Source organism: Rattus norvegicus, chromosome 3 (genome assembly GCF_036323735.1).
Source record: "Rattus norvegicus strain BN/NHsdMcwi chromosome 3, GRCr8, whole genome shotgun sequence".
NCBI classification, from domain to species: domain Eukaryota; kingdom Metazoa; phylum Chordata; class Mammalia; order Rodentia; family Muridae; genus Rattus; species Rattus norvegicus.
Genome location: NC_086021.1, coordinates 54,896,217 through 54,922,871, shown reverse-complemented (window position 1 = coordinate 54,922,871; position 26,655 = coordinate 54,896,217). Strand labels below are relative to the sequence as shown.

The 26,655-nt window shown below is 43.7% G+C and overlaps 1 protein-coding gene across 2 annotated transcripts in view; it reads right to left on the bottom strand.

The window, feature by feature from the left end:
- Positions 1–26,254, bottom strand: part of Lypd6 (Ly6/Plaur domain containing 6) — a 145,311-nt gene extending 119,057 nt beyond the window's left edge. The window contains exon 1 of one of the 2 annotated variants that reach the window (NM_001419682.1): positions 26,134–26,254. The gene's annotated coding sequence lies outside the window, so the exon portion shown is untranslated. Of the gene's footprint in view, positions 1–16,981; positions 17,202–26,133 lie in introns of those variants that run through there. The other variant, XM_063284533.1, reaches the window with a different exon arrangement.
- Positions 26,255–26,655: the final 401 nt, after the last annotated feature.

Here is a 26,655-nt window from a genome sequence, read left to right as displayed (position 1 = left end):
AAATTTGATTTTTTTTTGTCAAAACAAAGACTGAGGTGGGGGAGGGGAGGGAGTAGGAATTGAATTGTCCCTACATTAAGTTTCATGTAGCAGTGGGATTTCTACATGGGACGCTAAAAGGATGGGTTATTTCTTTCTGTTCCATTGTGCTGAAGCAAGTGCGGTTTTATGCGTTGGGGAACCTTAATGGCCATATCAGTGAACAAGGCCAGCAAACCAGTTCCCAGGCATCATGCTCCCCATCAAGGACAAGAATAAAGGAGGCAAGTCAACACGTCGGTGAGGCTGTCTCTGACATGGCCATCTATAGATGGGAACCTGGGCAAAACTGTCAGAAAAGACACAATCCGTTCTCTCTCCCACCTGAAAGACAGCAGGCCATCTCGGCAAAAGTGTGTCCTCCTTGTGTGGACCACAATGCAAACACAGCAGCCAGAGAGAGGCACAGACTCTTGAAATTAAAGCTCCTGAAGCTCTCTCTAGCAGGATGCTCTAAGTCAAGGGTTAAATGCCAATCAGGGCAGGATAAGCAGGCATGAGCTGAGAACATGAGCTTTAGGAGTCCACCCAAATCCTCTGGGAAAGCATCACCACTGCATGGCTGTCAGAAGCAGAACGCAAGCGACTTTAGGCTCTTAATTTACAGGAGAGAGGAGAATGGCTTCTGATTAACCTATAGAGAATCTGGCGAAATTGCTTAAGAGCTGAAAGTTAAAAGGCTTTGGAAAACTTTCTCAGGCTGGAGTCTATGCAAAGGAACCTGAATAAAGCAAACGAACCAGGAATCATATCTCCTAAGCACACCCATTACGTGTTATATACCTATGCAGACAATAAACATCTCTGAAGGAAGTCAGGAAATTTGGGCTCATAACTGGGCCATTCATCTAAAGAAAACATTTAGCCTTTGGAAAAGGGCATCATCTCCTGGACCAGAAGCAGATGGCGAATGTTGCTGTTTGACCTCTCCTTCTACCTTCTCCTTGGCTGCCACCTCCCTCTGCTTTACAAAAAGGAGGATGAGGCCAGTAGAAACAGAATGAAAAGATTGGAGAAGAGCTGCCCTAACTCACCAACCTGCCCCTCTTCTTTCACACAGGATATGTCTCGCCTAACCATGGCAGGGAGAGTGGCATCCAGGACAGATCAGAAGATGCCAGGCAGACATGATTGGGCAAGTACCCATGAGTGAGACGGAAACTCATGGCTGTCATGCTTCTTCCATCTACAGAGATTCCTCAGTAATACACAGTAAAGGGACCACCAATGACAGGCCATACATTATAGTCCTTTCTCCAGTCACATCGACTGGTCCACATTGGTACCAACTATAGCAATGACCTCCATTTCCCCATGGTGGCTTGGTGGTAAGAACGACAAGTTAGTCTTTCATAGTGGCATAAATCACGAGCGTTGTACATCACAGGAACATTTGATCACATAATCCCCACATAGCTTGCATGGTCTACAATTAAATATATAAAACTAATAGGCAACATAGGACAGATATAGATGCTGGTCTCTGCTGGAGAGGCCCAGATATGGCTCCATTCTAACACTATTGCTATTTCTAACTATTTTAAGTATAACTATGTATCTATTTCTAACTATTCTAAGTATAACTATGTATCTATTTCTAACACTAACTGTATCCATTTCACTATCAGTTTCTCCCTTCAAGTGTTCTATTCTGGCATGACTGTGGAGTTTGTGTTAGGTTTACTGATATGGCAGACCCTGCCCGCTGTGGGATTCACCAGTCCCTAAGCAGAGAATCCTAAGCATATGTCAGAGTGAGGAAAACAGGCTGAAAGCAAGCAAATAAGTGAGCACACGTCCATTCATTCTCTCCCTGCTCTTGACTGGGAATATGATTGTGACCACCTGTCTCCAGCTCCTGCAACTGTGACTTCCCCACACTGATAAACTGTAGCCTGGAACTGTGACGCGCAATAAACTCTCTCTCCACAAACTTGCTCTGGTCAAATCACTTTGACATGCCAACAGAAATGAAAGTGTAACACCACCAAAAAAAAAATAGTCTGTGGTTTTCTAAGATTTATGAAATGCTTGCAGTTTCATAAGCCCTATGAAATGCTCGCATTAAGATTTATACAATAATAATTAGAAGACTGTGACTTAAGCAATTAATTGAAATTAACACTGGAAGTCATTTCATTCCTGCCACACCCATGTAAGCTATATACCTTATCAAAAGGCAATGTTACCAAACATGCATCGCAATACTAACCACTTTAATAGTCACTGAAGCTTTCCTGGTAATAGACTGTCGGTAGACCATTCTACTGGTCTAGAATATTTAAAACACTCTGAATTAACATTAAACATATGTTTGAAAAGATTAAGCCATTTACCAGAGGCAAGTTTTGTCCCACAGGAAGAAAATGTAGGTAACAGGGAAGTTTTAATTAAAACTAGTTTTAATAAAATTCTAGTATTTTGATAACAATGTCTCAACAAGTACTTCAGAATACCTAAGTACTTTGGACTCACAAGTGTTGTGGTTCCTCAAACACCCTGTATGCCCCAATTTGCAGGGCCCAGGCAAACACTGCTATGCACCGCGAGTGGGTACAGTAAGATCAATTTCCAGCTTGCCCTACCATTACATAAGCAATCCCTCCAAGGTTAGCATCACCAGGTTTGCGGGCCATTAATATTCTTGAACGTCAAGCTGGAAGCAGATTGCCATTTTCAAAAAGCAAAAGGTCACCTGCACTCTCAAACTCCTTACGCTACAAGGAGGGAAAGGGCGAGCATGGGTAGTGGGGAGGATCGTCCTGGCCTTGTGGTGTTTCAATCAACACAGACACACTCCTTCAGGCAAATTAGGTTACTGATCCATAGGGCACCACCCTAGTCCTACCTAGTCTCTTGTTTCACCATCACGGGCACTCTGAACCTCAGTAACAAATAGTTTGCATCTTCAAATGGGGGAAGCCACAGATTTGATCTAAACTACCAGTGGAAACAGCTACGGCCACCATCATTACATGTCCCCGTTTGCCTGCTTTAGACACCAGTGCAATGTTCGCGACGTGAGCACTGGTATTGCTGCAGGATATTTGATCACACTGTGACCCCTCCGAGATTGTGCTGTTTACTTAAAGAACTTGTTTCTGGCTGAGGTGTGGCTCAGCCCTTAACACACGCCTTTAATCCAAAACAATGAAGGTAAAGTTAGTTTGTAGAAGGAGGAAGCCATGTTTGAAAGTGACGTCTAATTGAGTGGCAGACAAACTGACGAATCAAAGAAAGATATGCCCGACTCTCACAAGAAGAAAGGGGAGCTATTTGAGGGGCGGGGCAGGGCGGGGCAGAGAGAGAGAGAGACGAGGAAAGAGGCAGATTTACTGGGAAGGTTTTACAGAGATAGGTAGAAGAGAGTAAAAGCTAGACACAAGTAAAGACAAAATGAGCCCGGAAATGAGAAGGAATCAGAAGAATAGAACAGGTTGCCAGAGTTAGTTGGAGGCTAAATAATTGGAAGCCAAGAGAGAAGCAAGACAGAATCAATCATCTTGGAGAGAAGTTTGAGCCAGACAGCTGAGTTCAATCAGCCAGCTAGCGCCCCGAAGGAACGAGAAAGGATGAACTTATTCAGCAGTAAGTCTCAGACACTGAAAACATTCTAGGCCTAGATAACATTTACAAAGGCTAGAAGCTTCCAGGACTAGTCCTAGGTTAGCAGATGGCCGCAGTAAACTTCCGAGATGACAATTACAGCAGCTGAATAAAAGATACTTCAACATGTTGGAGGTATAGGGTTTTCTAGACAAGAGACACACAAGCCCTTGTTTAAACCTCTTTAACTGAGTCCCTTTTCCTAATTATACTTTTTCATGCCTGACTTTAGGATAGAACTCACTTAAAAGAAACCAAAAGGACTGGAGAAATGGACCCATGGATAAGAGCACTTGTTGCTCCTGCAGAAGACCTGGGTTCAGTTCCCGTCACCCACAGAGTGGTTCATAACCATCTGTAACTTCAGTTCTCAGGAGATCTGATTCGTTCTTCTGACCTCCAACAGGCACCAAGCACACACAGAATGCACACGCAGGCCAAACGTTTATACGTGTAAAGTAAAAAGAAGGAAGTATTTTTTTTTAAAGAAAGCTAAATACAGCGCAAAATTCAAATGAGCTTCTCAGAAAAGCTCTGGCTTGCAGAGTGGAAGGTAAAGCCACCCCACGTGGCTCTTCACAGCAGCAAACCTAATCTAAGGCTCCACCACTGTGACTACAATCTGTGGCGCTCCATAGCTTCAGACTTACATGCTGAAGAGCTGGAGAGAGGAGACTTCACAAGATAATTTTTAAATGGGTGCATTTACATTGTGGGAGCCGAGTTCAAAATTCAAGTCACATAGGAGCCATTCTCACAGAGGGAGGAGTAGCCGGATGTTCAAATGCATTTGCCTCTCGTTTTGAAGTAATTCATCTTTAAAATCTCTGTGAAGACTCTATAGAGTTGCCCAGAAAATGGCACCAACCATCTGTAAGTAAAAACACCGGCTAGCTCTAGTATATATCACAGGTTCAAAGCACTTTGGCACAGGCAGATTGAACGTGTTATTAAAAGAATTTAACTGCGAGAAGAGCTCCCATAATTACACAGCAGCTGGTCTAATGTTGACAAAACAACTTTTAAAGGCTTTCAGAAGCCTTAAAGGCTAATCAATTAAAAAGGCATGAATAGTAATGCGCATCCTATCCTGCGCACTGCAAGTGACATCTCCTGAAATGCGGCGAGGCTTCCATTCTGGAACAATAATTTCTTCTATATCCTACAATTAAGCTGAACATGTGAATAAATTCAGGTTGTGTCTAGGTGAGATGATTATACTTAAAATAACTCCGTAAAACCCAATTATAAACATTCACCCTAACAAGCATTTCCATAGTACAAAGTCATTACCAAAATGCCGACAACAGCTGGTGGCCAAGTTTGTGCGTTCCTTATCAGAAGCAGGCAAAGAAATGGTTTGGAAAAGTCCTGGAAGCACAGTGAACGCATGCATGAATGACGGTTGGAGTTGACCTCTCTACTGAATTCAAGAACAGTGGTTTAATCCTCCTGAAGAGCAGGATACCCAAGCATCCTTGCACAATGCCCTCCTCCATTAGAACCTGTCTGTGTGTTTCCTTCAAGAGCGAATGGAAGTGGAACCCCACGAGAAGCTTTCTCCAGACATTTCCACATACTTGGAGTTTTCTTTTATCTCTGATTCCCTTTCAAAGACGTTGAAAGGATCCCATCTATTATAGGTCCCCAACCCTTTATAGGATCTTTTCTATAAATGCAAAACAATAAATATTTTAGGCTTTGCGATGCAATGTCTGTCATGGCCACTGACCTCAGCTACAGTAGGGTAACAGCTGCCACGTGTGACGACGTTGAAATGAATGGCATGGCTGCATTCTTATAAACCTTTACTTACACAGGGCAGCAGCCAGGTGGGTTTGGCTGACCCATACTGTCCAAAGTGAGTGCATGGGGCAGGCATAGCTCCTGGCACATTGGGTCTATTTAGTCTCATGACTGGATATAGGAGAAAGGCCACAGAAAGATCAATCAAAACTGCCTTTAAACACTTGCTCCAGCAAATTCTATTGTGATGCTTCTGAGAGGTGGGAGTGGGGGATAAAGAGCAGTAACACTGCCTCTTCCTATGGGAAAACTGGCTCCGAGGCCAACCTCTTCCACCTTTTGCCATCCACGGTAAACTTGGAATACAGTGTTTATTGCTACACACACAACACCAATGTTCAATGCAGGGATTCTGAGGTTGGGCCCTGTGTATTTTGATTACCTACTTGGCTCTTAGTTGGATTGATGGGACCCAATCCTGGCCATTTTAATATCCTGTGCTACTTATCACTCTCTTCCATAGCCCCATCTCAAAACGTACATGGATTATATTTCCGTAAAGGCACATAGTAAAGCTTCGATAACTTACCTTTACGTATTAAAAACTAATAAGCACCTCAAGAATATGCTTATGAACCTGCAAATGTCCTCATGCCATGGACTAAGCCTTTCACAGGAGTCTTGTATTCAGAACACTGGCAAAATGGCAGCCCCCATTATGCTAAGATCTACTCGCTAGGATTATTCTCCTGCCCAAATGGTAGGAATGCACTGAAGTGGGCTAGTTTGTAATATCTGCACAAGAAAGAGGGTCTTTAGGACTGTCAGAGTGACGTCATCTCCTTTTATATCACCCTGCTTTCCCCATCACTTGATTATTGGTTGGCATGGTGCAGCCAACACCTTGAAGCCTCAGTAGGTTCTGATGGAGGCAGGGAACTTCAGAAGGATAGAACCTCGTGCGTGATAAACACTCACTGACAATAACCAAAAGCTCAGCTGTGGGGGTTCAGCAAGATAGAGGCCGTGTGGACATCCACCCACCAGCTCAAGCTGGGCTATCAACTTAGGCCACACCTTCATGTGAGCCAACATGTCTGGAGAGCATACACCAGCCATATGTAGCTGCTTAAACTAAATCACTTAACTGTCATTTACAGTCCGGTTCCTCCAGTAGCCATACTCCAATGCTGGGTGGTCACAGCTAGCCTACCATATTGGCCGGTACATCCACAGGCCTTGTTGTTACCAAAGAACAGAGCGGGAAAGTTCTTCTGAATAGGGCTAGTGGGTCCGTGGGTTCTTTATCCATCCTCACACTCTCCAGTCAGCCCCTTACAAAACTCAACATTGCATACACTTTTCAACAGGCCCTGCTGGTATTACACTCTGTACCTCCCCAGAGGGCGGATGGGGATGTGAAATGATGCCCTGGTCATTCAAAACTATACCACACTGGGGTGTCTGGTTTGTTGTTTTAGTTTGGTTCTGTTTTGCTTTTGAAGCTTCTTTCAAGAAAAACGAGTGATGAAACCCCTAGTTTGTTCCTTCATCAGTCAGGGAGCTGTGCCAAGGTCCCTTGCTTTCACAAGGTCACCAGAGACTGTCGCACAGAAGGCCATAAGACTGGATTGGCATGACTGTCATGTCCATTTTTTTCCCATTAACAAAAATAAAAGTCAAAGAGGAGGCAGACAGAGGGAAAATTTCTACCATTTGTCCTGAGGTTGGAATCCTTTGTAGTGTTTTATGAGGCTCATCGTAGCTTTAATTATCATGTTGCATCAAAAAAATGCAGAATATTTTTATCTGTAAAAAGAAATATGACTCCAAAGTTCAATAGGAAAATGCCAAAATGCTTGTAGGCTTTGAGTTTATCACCACGAAAGCAAATCCGCCCCTAGGTATCAGAGCACAGAATTTTTTTTTTAAAGGTGTAGTTAAATTGCCACATCTCTGAAACCTAAGAACAAAAGAGAATGCTGCTAATGAATTAAGGTTTTCCACAGTTACTTCGGAGAATGTGAAATTATGAGAGGAATGAAATTCAAATTCCAGGCTACTTTTCGAAAGATAAGATGACCTCCCAATAAAGACTCTATAAAACCCGGGAGACATCTGTTGTGTTAATGTATGTGCTTTAAATTCCCCGTGCGTCAGTTTCAAGTCAGTACAAGGCAAGGCACACCAGCTGCAAAGATAAGAAAGAAAGCTGTTCTCGGGGTGTTCCGTTGGGAGAGACTGAAGACTTGAATGAGCCCTAGTCTCCCTCTCATTCACGTACCATCACCCAGGATGCTGGCCAAGCAGAGATTCCATGACACTGTGACTCAGGCATGTTGTCCTGGTGACCCTTCCACTAAGCACTGTCGTGTCTTTAATTCTGGTATCCTTTAACCAAAATGCCTCCCCCTAATTACGTGTAGCCCTCCAGTTCCTAGACATCCGCAAGAACCATTTAAAACTCCCACTTTTCAAGGAGGTTTGTGTCTACCGACTACTTCTCTCTGTACCTAAGAAGTAACCATACAACTTCCCTGTCCCCACTGTGTTTCTGACAGGAAGTTATGGTTTATCTGCACCATTTCATGGTTTTTACAGACTGGAATACTCCAAAAATTGTATCTTCAGCTCACATGTCTCTCCCAAACTCAATCTATTTTTCTCACCCACCCACTCCAACTGTCTGTTAGGCAGTTAACAGACACCTCAAGTCTATGGTGTCAAAGGCCATCTGAACCCCCTCCAACCCCGTTCTCTTTACAGCTCACCCTTCCTGGGATCAGACCACAAACCTTGGACCTTTCTTTGATTCTGCTTTTACATCCATAACCCAAATCTTAGTCACCAGGAAATCGTATTCCACTTCTTCCAAAGAGTCCGTGAATGCTCCTTCACCATCCCCTTCAAAACCACCCAGAGCTAAGCCACATGGACTGAATTATTTCAATAGCCTCAGTCTCCCTTCCTTCCAATCTCCCACACCTATCATTGATTCTCACAGAATCCTGGGATTTCTTAAATCGTGTGTGTAATCGGGTCATTCCTCTGTACAAAGCCTACCATGTAATGTGATAAACTTCAGAGTCTTGCAGTGTAAACGGCCTACTCGATACATCTTAGAGCTCCAAGAGCTCTCCCTCTGGCTCACCTGACTTCTACCCTGATCTACTCAGAGAGCAAGCTAGGTATGCTGTCTCTCTATATTAATATCTAGATGATATTGTATAACCAATACCTAAGACAATAGGATTGAACATGACAGGTTAATTGTGCTCATAGTAAGATTTCAGTCAACAAACACCTAAGCCCATTGCCTTAGACCCATGGTGACACATAATATCATAGTGAGAATACATGGCAGAAATTTATGCACCTTAAGGCCTAGTGCAGAAAGAGACCATGAGCTCCTTCAGAGGCACATTCCCAGTAACTTAATTGTTCCCTTCAGGTTTCATCTGCTAAAGGTTCCATCACTTTTCAACAATGCCACTCTGATGGTGAGCCATTTTGGGTTTAGTGAGCTTTGGGGAACACTCTAGACTAGTGGTTCTCAACCTTCCTAATGCTGTTACCCTTTAATACAGTTAGCTCTTCGTGTGTGGTGACCCCCAATCACTTTTGTTGCTACATCATAACTCTAACTTTGTTGTTATGAATTGCAATGTAAATATTTGTGTTTTCCGATGGTTTTAGGAGACCCCTGCAAAAGGGTCAATTTCACCCCTAATGAGGTCATGACCCACTTGTTGAGAACCAGTGTTCTAGAGCCAAACTAAACCAGAAGACTTTTCCAACTTTTCTCACAGAGGTCTACAGGGCTTTCATAGCTGTACCAGGTTCTCAGGTGACACTTTTCCAGTAGCTTCCAAGACCATCATATTTAAAGATTCTAGCTTCCTCCTGTCCACCAGTCACTTCCGTGCCCTCTTCCTCACCCTAATGTCCCCACAGCACTCAGCACCACCTGTCATTCAGAGTCTCCTGTTTCCTTGTCTTCTGCTTTCTAAAATGTAAGCTTTACTCATGTTGGGGGTCTGTGGGTTTATTTACTTTATCCCAAAGATCTTTTCCCTGCTTCATGGACTATGGTTTTTCTACTTAGAAAGAGTTCAGTTCCAAATACTGAAAGAGAGAAGCAAGGAGAAGTCAACCAAAAGGTCCATGAAGGCAGCCACTTGGCTCTGTATGATGTTTATATTCCGGGCAGGGGTTCCTCCAAACCCATCCCACAGAAAGTACTCGGTGCTTGATTACTGATTTTTGCATTAGAAAATATAAAATATTAAGTCACTCACATCACTGGATAAGTAAGCTATAAATAGTGCTGATGCAATCATAAAGGATGCAATCATATTTGAAAGATTTCAAAGGCTGGAATGTAGCTCAGTTGGTAAAATGCTTGCTTAGCATCCATCAAGTCCTGACTCCAACCTCAAGCACCACATAAAACTGGACATGGTGTACATTTTGGAGGCCAAGATAGGAGGATCAGGCATTCTTAGCTACATAGCAAGTTCAAGAACAGTCTAGACACATGAGACTCTTCCTCAAAATTAAAAAAAAGATTGCAAAGCTCATTAAAATGTAATCTCAATTCACACATGAAAATTGCCAAAAATCACAAATATAAGAAAATTTCTTGGGACAGCAGAGACAGCTCAGTGGTTAAAGCACTTGCTTCTCTTGTAGAGAATCCTCATGGCAACTCACAGTCTTGCCAGGGGATTCCCACACCCTCTTCTGTCCTTCTCAGGTAACAAGCATTGCATATAGTGAATGCACATACATACATACATACATACATACATACATACATACATACATACATACACACACACTCATTCACATGAAATAAAATCAAAAGGAGAGAGAAGTTTCTTTAAGTGCTAGGAAACAATGACATACCTTCTCAAAAACAAATCTAAAAAAAAAAAAAAACCAAACCAAAAAAATGAACAAACAAACAAAACCCTCAATCTTGTCACTTTATGGAGTTCTATTATAGCAAAAAAAAAAAAATACACTTTGATGCCATATCCCAAAACAAGACATTTAAGTTGTTTAGCCATTAGGTTGATTAATAAAACCCACAGGTACTTTTACATTTTACAGGTCAACTCCCCTTTGCCAAGCAATGATCCTTCTGAGGACATAGTCAAATTAGTAACAAATTGAGAAAATCATAAAAATACATTAGAAAGACAAACGACCCTTTCTTCTCCCCACCCCCTGTCCTTGAGGAACATTCTCACCTATAGAGTGCCAAATCCAATATAGTAAAACTCCAAATCTCCATCTGATGGTATCTGGAGTTGGGTTTTTGGTTGTAATTGGGTCACAACATAGGGCTATTCCCAGTCAGATTAGTGCTCTTATTAGAAGAGACATCAAGAAATTGCTTCTTTCTTCATCCTCTCTCGACCTGCCATCTGATGGTACAATCAAAAGATTACCATGTTTAGCCCAAGGAGATGCCCTCACCACACACCAGATTTGCCCACACAGTGACCTTGGCCTCCTCAGCCTCCATAGTGGTGAGTGGTGAATGTCTGTAATTTGAGGCACTAAGTCTGTGGCAGTTTGTTCTACATGTCTGCCCTAAGACCCAGTGTCATGTCCCAGCAATCAGTCTTTAGTGAGGGAGCCTTATAAATTCACAAACCTGACAAATAACTAGGGAGCCTCAAGTGTCCCACATGTTGAGTGCTGTCTATAACAATTTAGAGATTACCTGCAGACAAATGCAAACTCCATCCCTTTTCATAGAAGATGACTTGAAAACTCTATAGAAGACTTTATAGAAACCTATCATCCATAAAACTGCTAAGAATTCCAGAGGGCAAATGCTGAAACACACCAAAAGAAACCCTACCAAGTGGCTTTATGCCACACATGTTCAGTCCCATGACTCGGGTCTCCTCCAGTGCTTAAGAACTGCCGTGGTTCACACGGACACCAGGGTTCAGCTTTGAGGGATCTGTGCCAAAGTTTCTATGCAGAGTTCTTTTGACTTTATCTGTGCATCTTAGAAAACATGAAAATAAACACAGAACGCTAATTAGTATCACGTTTGTGAGTTATAAAAAATATACTTTTAATTGTTCAGTAAAATAAGTGTTGGATGCCAGGTAATAGCTGCAGTACTGGGATGAAAGCAGGGACAATTAAAATAAATTAAAATAAGTGCTGCTCATTAAGTAATCTGTTCGTTTACTCAGCAAGCACAAGGGAGAGTCTCTCATCGGATACCGACCCAGCATCTGCTACGTGCGTGAAGCGACTGATGAGTGACTAACAAACACCAGTGTTTAGAAAGATAGGAAAGGCTGTGTGGTTTGAATAGCAATGGCCCTCACTGACGCGTGTGTTTGAATGCTTGGCCTTTAGGGAAGGGCACCATTAGATGTGGCCTTGTTAGAGGAGGAGGGACCTTGTAGTAGGATGTGTGTCACCATGGGCTTGGATGCTCAAGCTACACCCAGTATGGTACACGGTCCCCTTCTGCTGCCTGTGGATCAAGGTGGAGAACTCTGAATTACTCCAGGACCATGTCTGCCTGCACACTGCCAGCCTCAACTAAATGTTTGTCTTTATAAGCGTTGTTATGGTCATAGTGTCTCTTCACAGCAATAAAACCCTAAGACGGGCTGCTTCTAAAGCTGAGAGAGCAGAAATTTAAAATTAGACATGATACAGATAACTCCTCTGTAAGGCAAGGCAAGCAGGCCAAGGAGGCAGGGGACCTGAGACATGAGCCCATATTATAAAGACTCTGCATTTTACTGTGTGTGTGTGTGTGTGTGTGTGTGTGTGTGTGTGTGTGTGTGTGTGAGAGAGAGAGAGAGAGAGAGAGAGAGAGAGAGAGAGAGAGAGAGAGAATGTAGTCATAGGGATGCCAACACACATGACTCTTAGGAAACCATTCTCTCCTTCTACAGTGGGTCCCAGGGAACAAACTCAGAGTGTCCGGACTTATGCAGGAATTGCGAGCACTTTTACATCTTGCCAGCCCTAATGTATATTTTATAGCTGGGAAACCATAATTACTAACTGTTTCATGGAATTTCCGAATGTAACTTGCCATTTCAAAGTATATATAACCAAATGTATATGGATATAACTGACTCTTTTCAGACTAACTTAAGAACATTTAATTTAGTTTTGGTTCACAGGATTTTATTTATACTAATACATACTGGTAGTACATATTAATGGAGCTCAACATGAAGTTTCCATTCATCTATGCATCATGCACTGATCGAATTCAACCTCCCTTTCTCTCCTCCCCCACTCATACCTTTCCCAATTTACTTCTACAATTTACTATTGCACTTTCAAGGCAAAACTCTTACCTTCTATATTAAAAAAAAAAACATGGTATTGACAATGTGCCTAGTTTGTTTCATTTAATACAATGTCTACTTCTTCTTCATGTATTCTTTTGACAGGCACTTGGCTGACTTTATATCTTAGTGTGAATGGCGCCACAATAAACAAGGGCATGTAAGTATCTCCCTGACATACTGATTTCTCCCTTGGATTTATATCCAGAAGAGGCATAGGTCACGTGATACACATTCAGTTTGTTAAACAAGACCAGAAAGACTAAAAGTAATATTAGCATTTCAACACATGTCACTTTGTATTCAAACAATACAAAACTGCATAAAATTATTTAAATTTTAAAATGAACGCATAGGATAAACAACCAAATGTTCGAAACAGTGATGCATGTAAACTTAATTATGAAAAGGAGGTTGTAATCAGATTTTAACTTTTTTCTAACACTATCTAATAAATGATTTCCTTAAAAATCATAGAGTAGACAGAGAGCCTAACATCTGGTACCTGCTATAGATAAAGTAAAAGTTACTGCAAAGATTTACATCTCCTAATTTCAGGAATTTCACAAGGTAGAGTGGCAAGCTACACAAAATCGGTAATATGGACGCTTTCTCTTCTTGACTCCACAGAATACCTACATGCACATTCTGTTCACCCATACCCAGCAACCCTTACATAAGGCACCATTGAACAGACATGTCTGACCCAGATCTAGCCATGCTCTACCCGCCTCTCCTCTCCACTCGTGTCTCACAATCTCTTCACTTTCACCAGCTCCTCGCCACACCAGAGCCTGACAGAGAAATCAAGCTGGAACTGACTTAGTAATTTCCAAGCATTCAAAGATGCTATGCAGGCTGCTTGGGGAAGAAGGGTCATGACTAGACTTGGCCAGCAGTAGACCGTGCACACTACGATACTGGCCTGCCAGGTAAGGTGTGCCCATGGGTGCAGTTGTGGCAATGACACTCACAGGAGTAACCAGCTGCTTTCTGACAGGGCTTAAGACCTGCTCCATGGGATGAAATTCATACCTGTTACTGCAAAGCAGATCAAAGACCATAGCTAGAGGGGTCGCACTTCCTTGGTGAGCCCCTGCCACTGTTGTTTTGCTAAACAGACATACTGGTCAGCTGCCTTCTAAATGGTTTTGTTTATAGCTGTAGATCAGTCTTGCACTCAATCTTGCTCAAAGACATCTTTATCTTATTTTATCTTATTTTGTTTTGCAGTGGGCAGAAGAGGCTCCTAATTGGTCAAGGTATTCATAGTAAGTGACCATGAGTATTCAGCCCTAAATTAACCTTCATATCAATAGCCCCACCTGAAGCTCAGGGAACATTGCAGATGTGAGGGCAGAAGAAATGTTAGAGGTGGTAAATAAGAGTGTTATGGAATCCTATCGACTGTACATGACAGGGCTGATGTCCTCATGTACTCTGGCTAGCTACACAAAAGCCAGCCAGTCAACACTCTACAACAGATGAGAGAGCGGCTCCTGGGGTTTCATCGAAACATGAGTTGCTATTGGTGACTGATTGATAAGGGAGATAGTCAGATTTTTCAGGGGTGAGGGTGGTGATGAGTTGCCGATGCTCCAGAGGACTACCCTATACCTGAGTGTAGGCTGGCGGCACTGGACAGTGTGTTATAATAAAACAGAAAAGAATGTATATAAAAGAACAGAAAAGGTGGGGAGGTAAAGTCCTGGGGATACCAGGTGGGTAACGGGATGGGGATTTGTGTTGAATATAATCTATATGCACCGCACACGTGTATGACATTGTCCAGGAATAAATTTAAAAAAATCTCTCTTTTTCAAAAAGAAGGACATATCTTACAGAAGCCAATACAGAGTCCAAGGGTGGTGGAGGGGGAGGTAAATATGTCCCACAATCACAATCCCAAGGGGAAGAATGCTGCACATTCTGCACATGCTCAGTATCCATCTATAGCTGTAGTATCTCCATGCTACAGCTATAGCATTAATTGTGCTGCTTCGCTCAGAAATGCTGTCAGAATAAAACCTGAGTCTTCTATACATTGCTTTTCTTCTGAAGTAATATCCTCTCTATTAACATAAGTGTTTCAATGTTTTATCGAGGGTGTGTGTGTGTGTGTATATACAAGCACTTGGAGAGTTTGTCATTTGTACTTCAATTGTCTGTGACTGAATTCGGTCTACAGTATAAAAATAAGGGAGATACACAGCTTGAAGTGGTCTTCTTCCTCGATCTGGGTTCATTTTAAAGCAGTAATGGGGATTTTTCTAACAGTGAATTTCTGATCAAAAGGCTCACAGACAACACTCTCTTCTAGGCAAAGGGTCTGGCTGCAAAAGAAACAGGAGAAGAAATGAATTTATCTTCTGTGGATTCATAAAATTTTGAAACCAGAAAGGCCTCAGACATCAGAGAGTTTTGTATTTTGTGTTACACAGATCACTGACAACAAGAATAAGTACACGTGATGGGGTCCACTGTCAGGTAGACTGGGGAGCGGGGGTGTCTCTCTGCCGTAGCATGCCTCTTACAGATACTTAATATCTGTATCTAGTTACTAAAGTCCTGCGACTTAAAAATAAACAAATGAACTGAAAAGCACCCCCACCCCACAAAAGGGTGTTTTAACTTGCTCTCTCCCAGGCACACTTGTCTTTGATGGCTGCTAGGTCATGGCCTTCCATTTCAAGACATTGACCATGCAAAGAGAGCTGAACCACCCAACTTTCTTACTTCCTACGACACAACATAGAACCTCAAACCGTCCGTGCAGGGGTGGCCTCTTGCTTGGACTCGAAGTCTCTCGCTCAACCTTTGCTTCCTGTTAGATCCCTGTGGTCCAGCTTAGATTCATCCACTAATGCGCATGTTCCTTCCTGAGGGAAGCCTTTTCCACTAATCCAGACTCAGGAGTTGAGGGTGGTCTTAATATGGGAGCAGAAGACCAGAGAGATGAAATATTTAAGACAGATTGGTTTCTGGAGTTCTCCTCTGGCTTATTTGTTTGTCTCCAGGGCTTCCCTTGATGGCATCAGAACAGAAAGTGTCATTAAACTGACAACACACAGGTGACACCCATCACTATCACCTGTCTGTCAGCTCCCTCTCCACAGAATCTCCTTCCTACTTTGTGTCCAATCGTCCTTAGTTCTCGGCCACTCCAGGACAGACCCAAACCCACACGCAGTGTCAGAGCAGCCCACTCGCTACAGAAAAGGACATTGCCTGCCATGTCTTACAGATGCAATAGTGTACTACACTCGTTCAGTGTGCATGGCCTAGCTGAAAACTGTCTCCTCCAGCAAAGGTCTCTCTAGCACAACTCCCAAACGCAGAAAGAAGTGCACCACTTTGACAGCCTTTTAAAATGCCATTCCACGTTATGAGATGGGTCTCTCCCTTCGTCGGGAAAGTTTAATCTGGATGGCCTTGGTGGGAAAATATCTTCCACACCATGATGTGTTCACTCGTCTCACTTACCTGCATTGAGAACTGAGAGGGCTAGCAATGAGAGGCGCTGAATTCTGCATCATTCCTCAGAACTGATCAGCCACATGCCACCAGATACTTCTTAAAACATTTCAGTTAGCCAAAGTTCCAGTCTATGACTGTGGGCATGAAGAACGCTGGCTACGTAGAGATTAAACAGACCTTGCCCTGTCTAGGCCTCCGTTTTAAAAAGCACCTTTGCCACTCTCTCTGACAAGGGGGAGGGGCTTCATAAGAGATGGTCCTTGGAAGAGGTGTTCAAAAGCATAGGACAATTGTATCTCTTGCCAATATATATATATATATATATATATACACACACAAATATTGGACACAGTCTGTATTTATAACTCAGAAGACTGCATGTGATCCAGAGATACAGGTAACAGTGAAGAAGTAGTAAAGAAATTACACAAGAAGAATTAAGTCTGGATAAGAAAGAGGGGTCATTATTGTCTGCCTTGAACTTTTAATAGAAACTGCTTAGCCAGCTTAGCACGCTTTCGTACAGAGAACAATGCAGCCCGGTTTTATTTTTATCTGTGAAGGTTTCAGCTGTAACTTTCCAAAGCCCTGATTGCAGGTGACTCACAGGTTTAAGTCTATTTCCCTGCATCCTCTATACCTGGAGGGTATTCCTCAGACACAGGGGCAGGGAAGGTCCTGTGGAGGACCTCCACAGTTTGTGAGATCCATCTGTTCTCCTGGACATCAAGAAGCCAATGACAGTTGTCACACTATACAAAACCTACCTTTCCCATCCTTTCTGATGCTGTCGTGGATCTTAATGTCCATTCTCCGTGAGAGTTATTGTCCCAGTCGGTGGCTTCACTGAGAGCTTTGTCTGTGCTTGACAATATGCTCAGGCTGGCATCCAAGAGAAACACATCACCATATAAATAATTAGAATATAATAGTATCATATATAAATAATAGAATGCTGGTCCCTTGGAGGATAAGAAGGCGTGTCAACAGAGAAATGGTGGAAGGCCACGCCTGACCAAGCCATACATCTGAGAGAACAAATCAGAAATGTTGCAAAAGGCGCTGTGAATTCCCTGAGCTGGGTGTCTGGAATTCTACATTCAAAGAATTTGATAAAAAAGAAAATGTTTCTATGAAGTTCTACATAAAAGAAAAAGCATGCATTTCTAGTACAGTCCTTTGATCTGCAGAAAGTCCCTACATAAATGCCAAATATTACTTCTATTCAAGTCAGTACTTTAGATGGCCATATTTCAGAATAATTGAAAGTAGACTTTTTTTTTTAAATCTCCAGGACAGACATATTCTAAGAAATTCAATGCATTCCATATGGATGATCAAGTCAAGATAAAAATTCCAGGAAGATGTACAAGGTCTCCAGTTATTTATTATAGATCTATGTCCTTGGAAGCCGGCGTTCCTACATGCTGAACTCCATTGGGCTGTATACCCAATTCATTTCCAGTCCATCAGAACTCTCTCATTAGATCAGCAGAAATGGGAAGAGTTTTAAATGTCAGAAGACAGTATGCTGTTTCCTAGTCGTGTGGGACTTTAAAGTTTAACTGCAGAGCCCCTTGACTTTATATTTGAGGCCATGAAGTCCAGACAGTGGGTGACCAACTCACTAAATGTCAGCCAGCCAATGAAACTGAAGGGAAATAACTTGCCACAGGCAACACAGGAAGGTGACTGCAGAGCCAGGGCATGAGCACAAGCAAGGCACTGACCCTCGAACTTGCACACAGTCTAGCTGCCAAGGAAGAACGACGCTGGTGCTTACAAGGTAGACTGCTGTAGACTCAGAGCTTCTGAGAGAGAAGTGCACTCCGAAGTAAAAGACGTATGCAGAATAACTGAATCTCTGTACACAGGATTGGGAATCTCTGAATGTCCCAAAAGAAAATGTAAATATCATACACAAATGCTAATATTATATACTTGGGATGGAAAAAGCAAAAAGAAAAATCAGAATGTTGCAATCTTTTCTTCTGCTTCTTAGAGCAGTGTTCAGAAGTGTTAAGAAAACTGACACCATGCACTACAGGGGCAGTGCCCAGAGGTCCCTGGGATGAAAGTAACTTGAACACCCCGTCCCTGAGGAGTAGCTTGTACAGTACCAGAAAGTGCTATTCAAGCATCCAAAGGAGGGAGTTGACCAGTTGTTCTCTCTAGCTACAGTGCTTATGAACCACAGCACCCAGCACAGCACGATAGCCCTGAGGATACAACAGTGGTACCCATACATACCTTGGTAGTACGGCTCTCCGATTGGCTCGATACTTTGTTCTTACACCCACAGATCAACACAGCTTCCCCCTCAGTGAGTAAACTTCTCTTTGCTATGACTGAAGGCCAGCATAGAAAACCGCAACCAATCAAAATACAGACTTGTGGAGCCCAGTCCCAAGGTATACGTCTGAAAACAACCCCCACATCTAAGGGTTAGGGAACATTCCGGAAGAGAAGGGAAGATTTTAACAGTCAGAGGATGAGGGAGTTTGCTGTGAGACTGTCTCCTAGTAATGTCACAACCTACGGCCATAAAGTCCCATCAACATAAACCGTTAGTGAAGAGAGGCCATGAGGGAGAGTAGAGGGCATGAGACTGGAAGGTTTGGAGGGAGGAAAAGGAAGTTACTATTACAGAGTTAACTTACAGTCTCAAAACCAGAAGAAAATAGCAAAAGATACCTTCTAAAGTTCCTACCTTTCAAATGCATTAAATGCATGGCTCTTTAACGATTTGGAATATTCAAAGATATTCCCATCAATAGAAAACAGTTATTTTAAATGGGGGGGGGCAGAAATGGGAGCATAACACAAAGGATGTTTGGGTTCATCCTAAGAGCAGGGGAAAAAGAATCACAACTTAAGCACAGTAACCAGATAATCCTGTATGTAAGAATTCTTCTATCTACGATTTACAAAAGGTCTACAGCAGATCAGGATTTTATACCCAATATTCACTTGCCTAACAACCCATTTTTGTGGTAACCATAAATACACTAAAAAGCTTTTTAACCTAAGTTTTTCTCTGTATCCTCTTATCCAAGGAGAACGAGGATAAGCAGACGGAGTGCAGGGCAGGAGGCATGGAGTTACATTTAAGCTTGACTTTTTATCTAAATCCCTTGTTTGCAAATAACAATGGGTGTGTTCTAATGTTTTATTTTTCGTGAGAAATGACCCAAATTTATTCTACTTGTAACTATGTACACTAAGTTACAGTTGGACTTCGGGTAGCTATCTAGATCGTCTACAAAACCCAGTCAAGGGTCAAAGTCTCAGAGCAGCCTGGAAGAAAACTAAAGGTGCTGATGGGGCATCATACTTAGGCACTCTCTGAAAGCCAAGAGTCTCTAGTAAACTAGGCACGCCCACTGGGGCCAGGAGGCTGTGAGACTTCTCTGTAGAGTCATAATAGAAACGTTGGTATCTAGAAGGATGAGGCTTCTAGATCAGCTGATCTTTCCCTGAACCAATCCGATGTAGTTGTCATTATCTCACTCCCAAGATGCACTGCGTGGACCATTTCAAGGACTCCCCCAAAGGAATGCCTATCCTAGAGCATTATCCCTTCTAGCCAGGGTTCTTAACGTTACATCATCAGTTAACAACTACTTCATCCAAACCCCTACCCACAATCCTAGGCACTAAGTCAACTCAACATCTGTCTGCTCTTGTCTGACTTTTCGTCACTCAGCTTTCAGAAATGACAGGAAGAGCGGCATGCCTTAACGTAGACAACAGAGTTTACGTAAGAACAAGATGAAGCTCTTTATTTCTTCTATGGAGAGTCTTTCTGACAATATGTGTAATATTTAAACCGCAATCCCTCATTGAGCTGATGTTAGAAAACAATATATAAAAGCTCCTAAGCCCCTTGTATGGGTTAAATATGAATATTTGTCTTAATCCACCCAAGTTTCCATAACAAAATGCCTTGGACAGTTACTTTACAAACAAGTGGAATTTGTTGCTTAGAGAGTTAGAGGCCCGGAAATCCAAGGTGAAGGAACAAGGAGATGTGCTCCCTGGGTAGGGTTCATTCCCTGCCTCTCAGATGGCACATGTTGCTTATCTTCACAGGACCACAGAGCAAGACAGTCTCTTCAGTTTCTTTGGTGAAGGTACCAATACATGGGGCTGGGAACTAAAGGCCCCACTTCTAACACCTGGATTGGGAAGGGTACCAAGTTCAGACCATCAAAAACCAATAGTAGTTAACAGTTCCAATGTAAAGTGCTCCCTTGCAAAGACATGAGTTTACCCAATGAGCCAAGGAAAACTGGACAGGTGTACACCGGGGTCCACAATGTGGAAATGCGGTCACCCCAGAGCAAGGACTGAGGGACAGGCAAAATCCAGAGCAAAGAAAGTACCAGTCCCCAGTCAAGGAAGCTAGAAGGAAGAGAAGGATACAAATGGTCGGAAAGTGATCAGAAGTCAACATTACCGTAGAGAGAGTCTACCACGATGAACAACTGAAGCTTTCATGATACAAGAAAAGTCAGGAGAATAGCCAGATAGGAGACTAAATCAAGACCCGTGACTCACGCTACGCCAGAGGGTAAACAGCCCTCTGAACTCCTTACTCTCATGACTGCAAATCTCAGAGGCTTCCAGCCCCTTCGTTTAGTTCAGCATACTCAGCAGTATATATTCCTGGGAGATTTCTCTATGCCCTATCCTAAGGCAAGTACTAATTCCTCCAGAAGGTAGAAATGCGTTGGTTCCTGTTTTCACATGGCTTACCTTCTTGGTTCTCCATATCCTAAGAGCCCTGGCAAACAGAATCCCACCAGGTTCTGACCAGCTGTGACTGTCTATAGAAGCACCACTGCCCATCGAAACTGATAAAATCCTCATTTCAACATGATGCCCTTTAGACAGAAAGAATCCAGGGCAGGTGTGCAGCCAAACTCTCATCCACAAATGTTCAGAAGACAGAAGGGGAAAAAAAAAGATACGCGCACAAATGAGTCTTTCTTTACAGCAAGACTACACAAACAGTTCCAACAGTGCAACTTTCCCCCCACCATATGGTTCTTTATAAGAGCAATGTATCACAAGTACTGTAGGAATTTTTGATCAAGGGTTAGTGGCATGGCTCGGTGGATAAGAAGATCTGCTCTGCAAGCATGAAGACCTGAGCCTGGTTCCCTGACACTCATGTAAAAAGTCAGGAATGACGATGCATGCCTGTAAAACCTGCACTTGCAGGGTAAATGCATGCAGATCATGCCCAGCTCAAAGAACAAGCTGCCAGTACAGTGAGAGATGCCATCTTAAAGCAGTAAGGTAAAGAGTGAGACACGAAGACCCCCAATGTTTTGCTCTGCCCTCTGCAGACATGCACAGGGCATGCATGCAAGTAGGAAGACACAACATGTGCACATACACAGGCACACACAGAGAATAATGAAGTTTTAAGAGACAAGAAAGCCGGGGGCTGGAGAGATGGCTCAGTGGTTAAGAGCACCGAATGCTCTTCCTGAGGTCCTGAGTTCAAATCCCAGCAACCACATGGTGGCTCACAACCATCTGTAATGAGATCTGATGCCCTCTTCTGGTGTGTCTGAAGGCAGCTACAGTGTACTCATATACAATAAAATAAAATCTTAAAAAAAAAAAAAAAAAAGAAAGCCCCTTGAAAATCTGCCATACCCAGAGATAGTCATTGCTAATATTTTGAAGGTTTTTTTTTCATTGATAAGTGAACAGATCGGGAAATTTTAGATAAGCTCACTCCATGACATACTCTTAAAAATAGTAACATGCCGATGCAGTTTCATAAGCTTCTCTTCTCTTCACACTGACTTGCGCCTTTTTACTAAAAAAGGAGACCTGAGAGATACCATGCAGTCATGCTGTCAGCAGCTAGGGACGGACTTTAAAAGCACACACCATAAGCACACTAGGAACTGCTTCTCCAGGGGCGCTTACCACCAACCTTCCATTCTGACTTTAATCATATTCCTTTTTTTTTCCCATTCAGGCTGTTCCCACAGAGTCACGTGACCAGCGTGCCCTTACTATAAGCATGGCCTCCTATCTGTTCACATCTTCAATGGTGCCAAAGCTGACCATGTCCAACCACTTGCTGGAAGAGCCTACGTGTCCACTCAGAAGCACCTACAGAGCTCCACTGTGCTCGTTTCTTGGCCCATTTCCCAGTCCTAACAAAAGACTGTGAATAGACAAGAAACTGGGACTTATAATAGGAATTAAGAGGAGCTATTTCCCTCCAATCTCTAATCTGAACTCCCCCTCCTGTTTTTTTTTTTAAAATAAGTCATTATTTTATTATCATCTGTTTGCTCTTAATAGGGATAGCCCTGTCACAAGGACACAGTCTGATGGGATGGGCCAAGGGAGCTTCCTAAAGCCTTTGTCCTAAGGAGAGCCCTGCAGGGCACCAGCCAATGCCCCAATAATACTCTGAAGAGCTGTCTTATGAAGCAACCTCTCGCACACACTTGGAGGAAGGCCATCCGGCCTTGGTGCTTTATCTGTATCTAGTCTGTTGATCAGGTCTGGAGTCTTCTGAGCACATGCTGCTTTCTTGATCTATTACCTCCAGTGTGGGAACTGCCTGAGAGAGCCTGAGTGCAGGGATCTTACTCAGCAGAAACGGAAGCGAAGAATTCATTTACACTGTTTTATCTCTCTTGGCCTCTGAATACATGTTTGGCATATCAAAGCCCATCAGGCCCTCGATGCACAGCAATTGTGTTTCAAAGCTGTTTCAGACATCTATCCATCCCAATGACCCTTTACCACATTCATTTCTGGCTATCTCATATCTATTGTGCATAGACTGTATCAGCCTTGGTGGCGATCTATTATAATAGTAATTTAATGTCAGCCCCTTCCAATAGTCCATTTCATTACATGTATTTAGGCATTCTCTTTGTCACTTTCTCCCTACGTACTAAGTGTTTTAGAATGCTTGGGTCTAAGACCTTTATTTTTCTGACTACATTTGGATACCTATACAGTAATTTACTCATTCCCTCATTTTCTTAGGAGTCATTTGATTTTTCAAGTATTTCCTTTATTTTCCCCCACCGTGTCAGCACTTAATTTCTTCTTAACAAAATAATTGCATATTTGACCTCTTTCTCTCTTTCCTTCTTGACTATATACTATAATCTGTGTTTTATACAGTAGCCACTAGCTCCCAAGTGGAGGGATGGTACCACCAGCAATCCGCCATGAGGCAATTCCTAGGAAGCACATCCCACGCTGAAGACTTGACACACACTCAACACTATGCTCAGGTATGGTGACTGTGACCTTCAGCGGCACCTGGAGTGGAGCTGCTACAACTAGGACATCAATAAGAACTTCACAAACAGACTGAAAGACTGCACGAAGCAAATCCATTTTTCAACACCGCAAGGAAATGCAATGATAGAGCGGTCTGATCACTCTCTGAAGCCTCACAGTAGTATGTGATGCCGAGACTTGAATCTAAGGCCCACGCAATTAACTAAGACTTAACACTTGTAAAGTCAATGTGCACCTACATTAATGCAAACAAAATTAACCTCATAAATCTCAATAGATGGTACGCCATACCCCAAGTAAATATACTGAGCCATGATTTTCCAAGAAAAGATCTGAAATTGATGGGTCCTTAATAAATAATCCCTGAGGCAGCAATCTGTCATCTAGTCATGCAGGTAAACACTAGCCATGCAGGTAAACACATGATCTCTCTTTCATCAGTAGCTTCTGCTAAGGTTCTCTCCGACTTTTCGACACTGGATATTTTTTTCCCTATAGTGATTCTGGGTTGATTTGACTCAGAATAACAGAACTGAAACGAGCAACAGGCACTCGGTGGTTTTACTGTAAATTGTCTACAGAACCCGTGAGGAGTTGTTGCTTAAGAAGAAGAAAATGCGCATGCCCCTCACACACCCCTGTCTGGAGCTGGTATTTCTGAGACACTGTAGCGAGCAAGCAGGCCATTCTTCCGATTTTCAGGGCTCCCACCTCTATCCACCAGCTACAGCACACAGTGGCTCCTTAAAGCCATCTTTTGCTTTCTCCTCAACTCCACATCAGTCGAACTTTAGTGGAAACATTAGCAGACAACAAAGCCTTTCAGCAGCCGCATACCCTGAAGCCATGGGTTAAACAACCAAATGCAGCACAGAAAAGTCAGTGATCAGCAAGCAGCAACAATGTAAGTGATGAAGGTGGGAATTTTTAAAAGGGAGGAAAGACAAGAAATACAGATGAGGCAAAGGAAGAATTCAGAAAATTCTAATTCAAGCACTATCATTCACCTTGGGGAGGGGAATCAATCTGAAAGTCTCAATTGTTCCATCTGGAAAGGGGGGTGGGAGGTAGGGGAGAGTGATAGAGTATCACTTCCTCACAGGTATGTCAATGTATCACATAAACTATACCATAGGATACAATATATGTTGTCATTTTCTTCTGTCCTAACCTAGAATCAGTCCCATTTATACACACTACATACCTTTCAAAGCTTATCCACATCTTCAAATTATCGCCCGTTGACTCATGTCTGCCTGTTTTGGGGTAGGTCTGGAAACATTTTTGATATTTTAACCCCATATAATTCAATTCCTAACAGGCTTTGTGTGCCTACAAGCTTGGAAAACTACTGTGTGTTCACAGGATGATTACTGTAAACCACTGTTTAAACAAGGAAGCCTCTTCTAAGTCCTCCCTCAGTCAGCTGCCTTTGGATGAGGTACAAACTGAAACTGAAAAAAGGCATAGGTGTTTCACATTTAAATAGGCTTAGCATCAATGTTCATTAAACTGTTGCACGGATGATTGCACAAATACCTTTTGCAAACTTGGTACATGTGTGAGCACATACACAGCTGTCTACAGAAATCGGCCCGGGGTTCAAGTTTTTAAATAGCTACTTGGAGTTCCTGTCAGAAGAAAATGCAATGGCTTTAAGTAAGTTGCTCTGGTATCCGCGATAGCTGTCCAGAGCAGAGTACAAACCATGAGCCAATTTAACAAGAAATAAGCTTTCTGCTGGAGAATCTGAACTCCCCCCTTCCTCCCACAAAGAAAACTGAATTTTGGAAGTCACATCTTGGGTAGCTTACCCAAGAGACAAACCATACTATTCTTTTGGTCCTGCTCTCTGACAGGTCAAAGCTCTCACCAAATCGCTAACAGCTTCCCCCAAGTTAAAAACAAGTCTTTGTTGTTCCCAAGGATGGCAAGTTGATTGTCATCCTAAGGATACTTGTGACCATCCTGTATAAAACTATACCCAAGCAGCAAGTTTTGAATCACAGGACTAGGCAGGTGACAGAAACAGGAGTCTTGTGGAGGGATCAAAATGAGTCATACAGACCAACAAATAGAGGCGCTTTCCATTGAAATTAAATGCTTAATCAAATAGGAATCAACCCAACTACCGTAACCCCAGAAGAGGGCAAAAATCAAGTCTAAGTGAAGTCCACACTCTCTCAGCAGTTCCCAGTCCGGGATCGCTGGAGTGGGTGGTCGCAGGGTCAGCAGGGCGGTGCCCTAACACACCGCGCCTCCCACTACCGCCTCCGGTGGGCAAAGCCCCGCAGCAACACGTGGGGCGCGGCCACACTGCCGCCTGGGAACTCACTCCTGCGGGAGTTCCTCGTGCTCGCCCACTGGGCGGCCCGCAGCCAGGAAAGCTTCGCTAGCCTTGAACTTGCAGCTCCTGACATTTGCATCCCTCCGCGGAGCGCGCGGAGCGCGCGGAGCGCACTCCCGACCGGCCCGCTGCGCTCCGCTCTTCGCCTTGTACGGAACGCAGTGACCACGACTCCCGCCCCACAGGACAGTCCCGGCCCGGGTGGTACGCCAGGTCACCCGCACCCAGAGCCTCCTTTTGTGTACCCCCCACACTGGACCACCCTCCCCTACTTACCCGGGCTGCACGCGTCCCTGCCACCAGAGGCAGCCCGCTGCCCCATCCCACGAACACTGCGGCGACCCCCGCGTGTGCAATGCGGAGCGCCGCCTGCGCGCGGCCCGAGCCGGGAGCGCAGCAGGAGAAGGAGGGCGCGAGCGCGGCGGGAGGGACGCGCGGGGCGGTGGGGGGCGCGCGCCACGCCCACTCGCGCCCAGCCTCGAGGGTCGCAGGACCAATCAGCGTGTACAGGAGGAGCCGAGCCCTCTGCGGGACGCCTTCATTGGCCTGGCGCGCGCCGCCCAACTCAGGGACCGGCCCTGAGGCCAAGTCTGGAAACTCAGGCGGAGGTCCGTGGCGCACAGGTGGCGGAAAAGGGGGGGACTCGGGACCTGTCCGGGAAGCCGGTTCCCACGGAGCATCCACGGCGATCTGTTTGCTCAGGTTGCAGGTCCCTTCCTGAGCGCAACCCTCTGCTCAGCGCTAGCTGCGCAGCTCACTTCGGCCAGCAGCTATGCTACGCGTCCCGAGCAGCGCTGA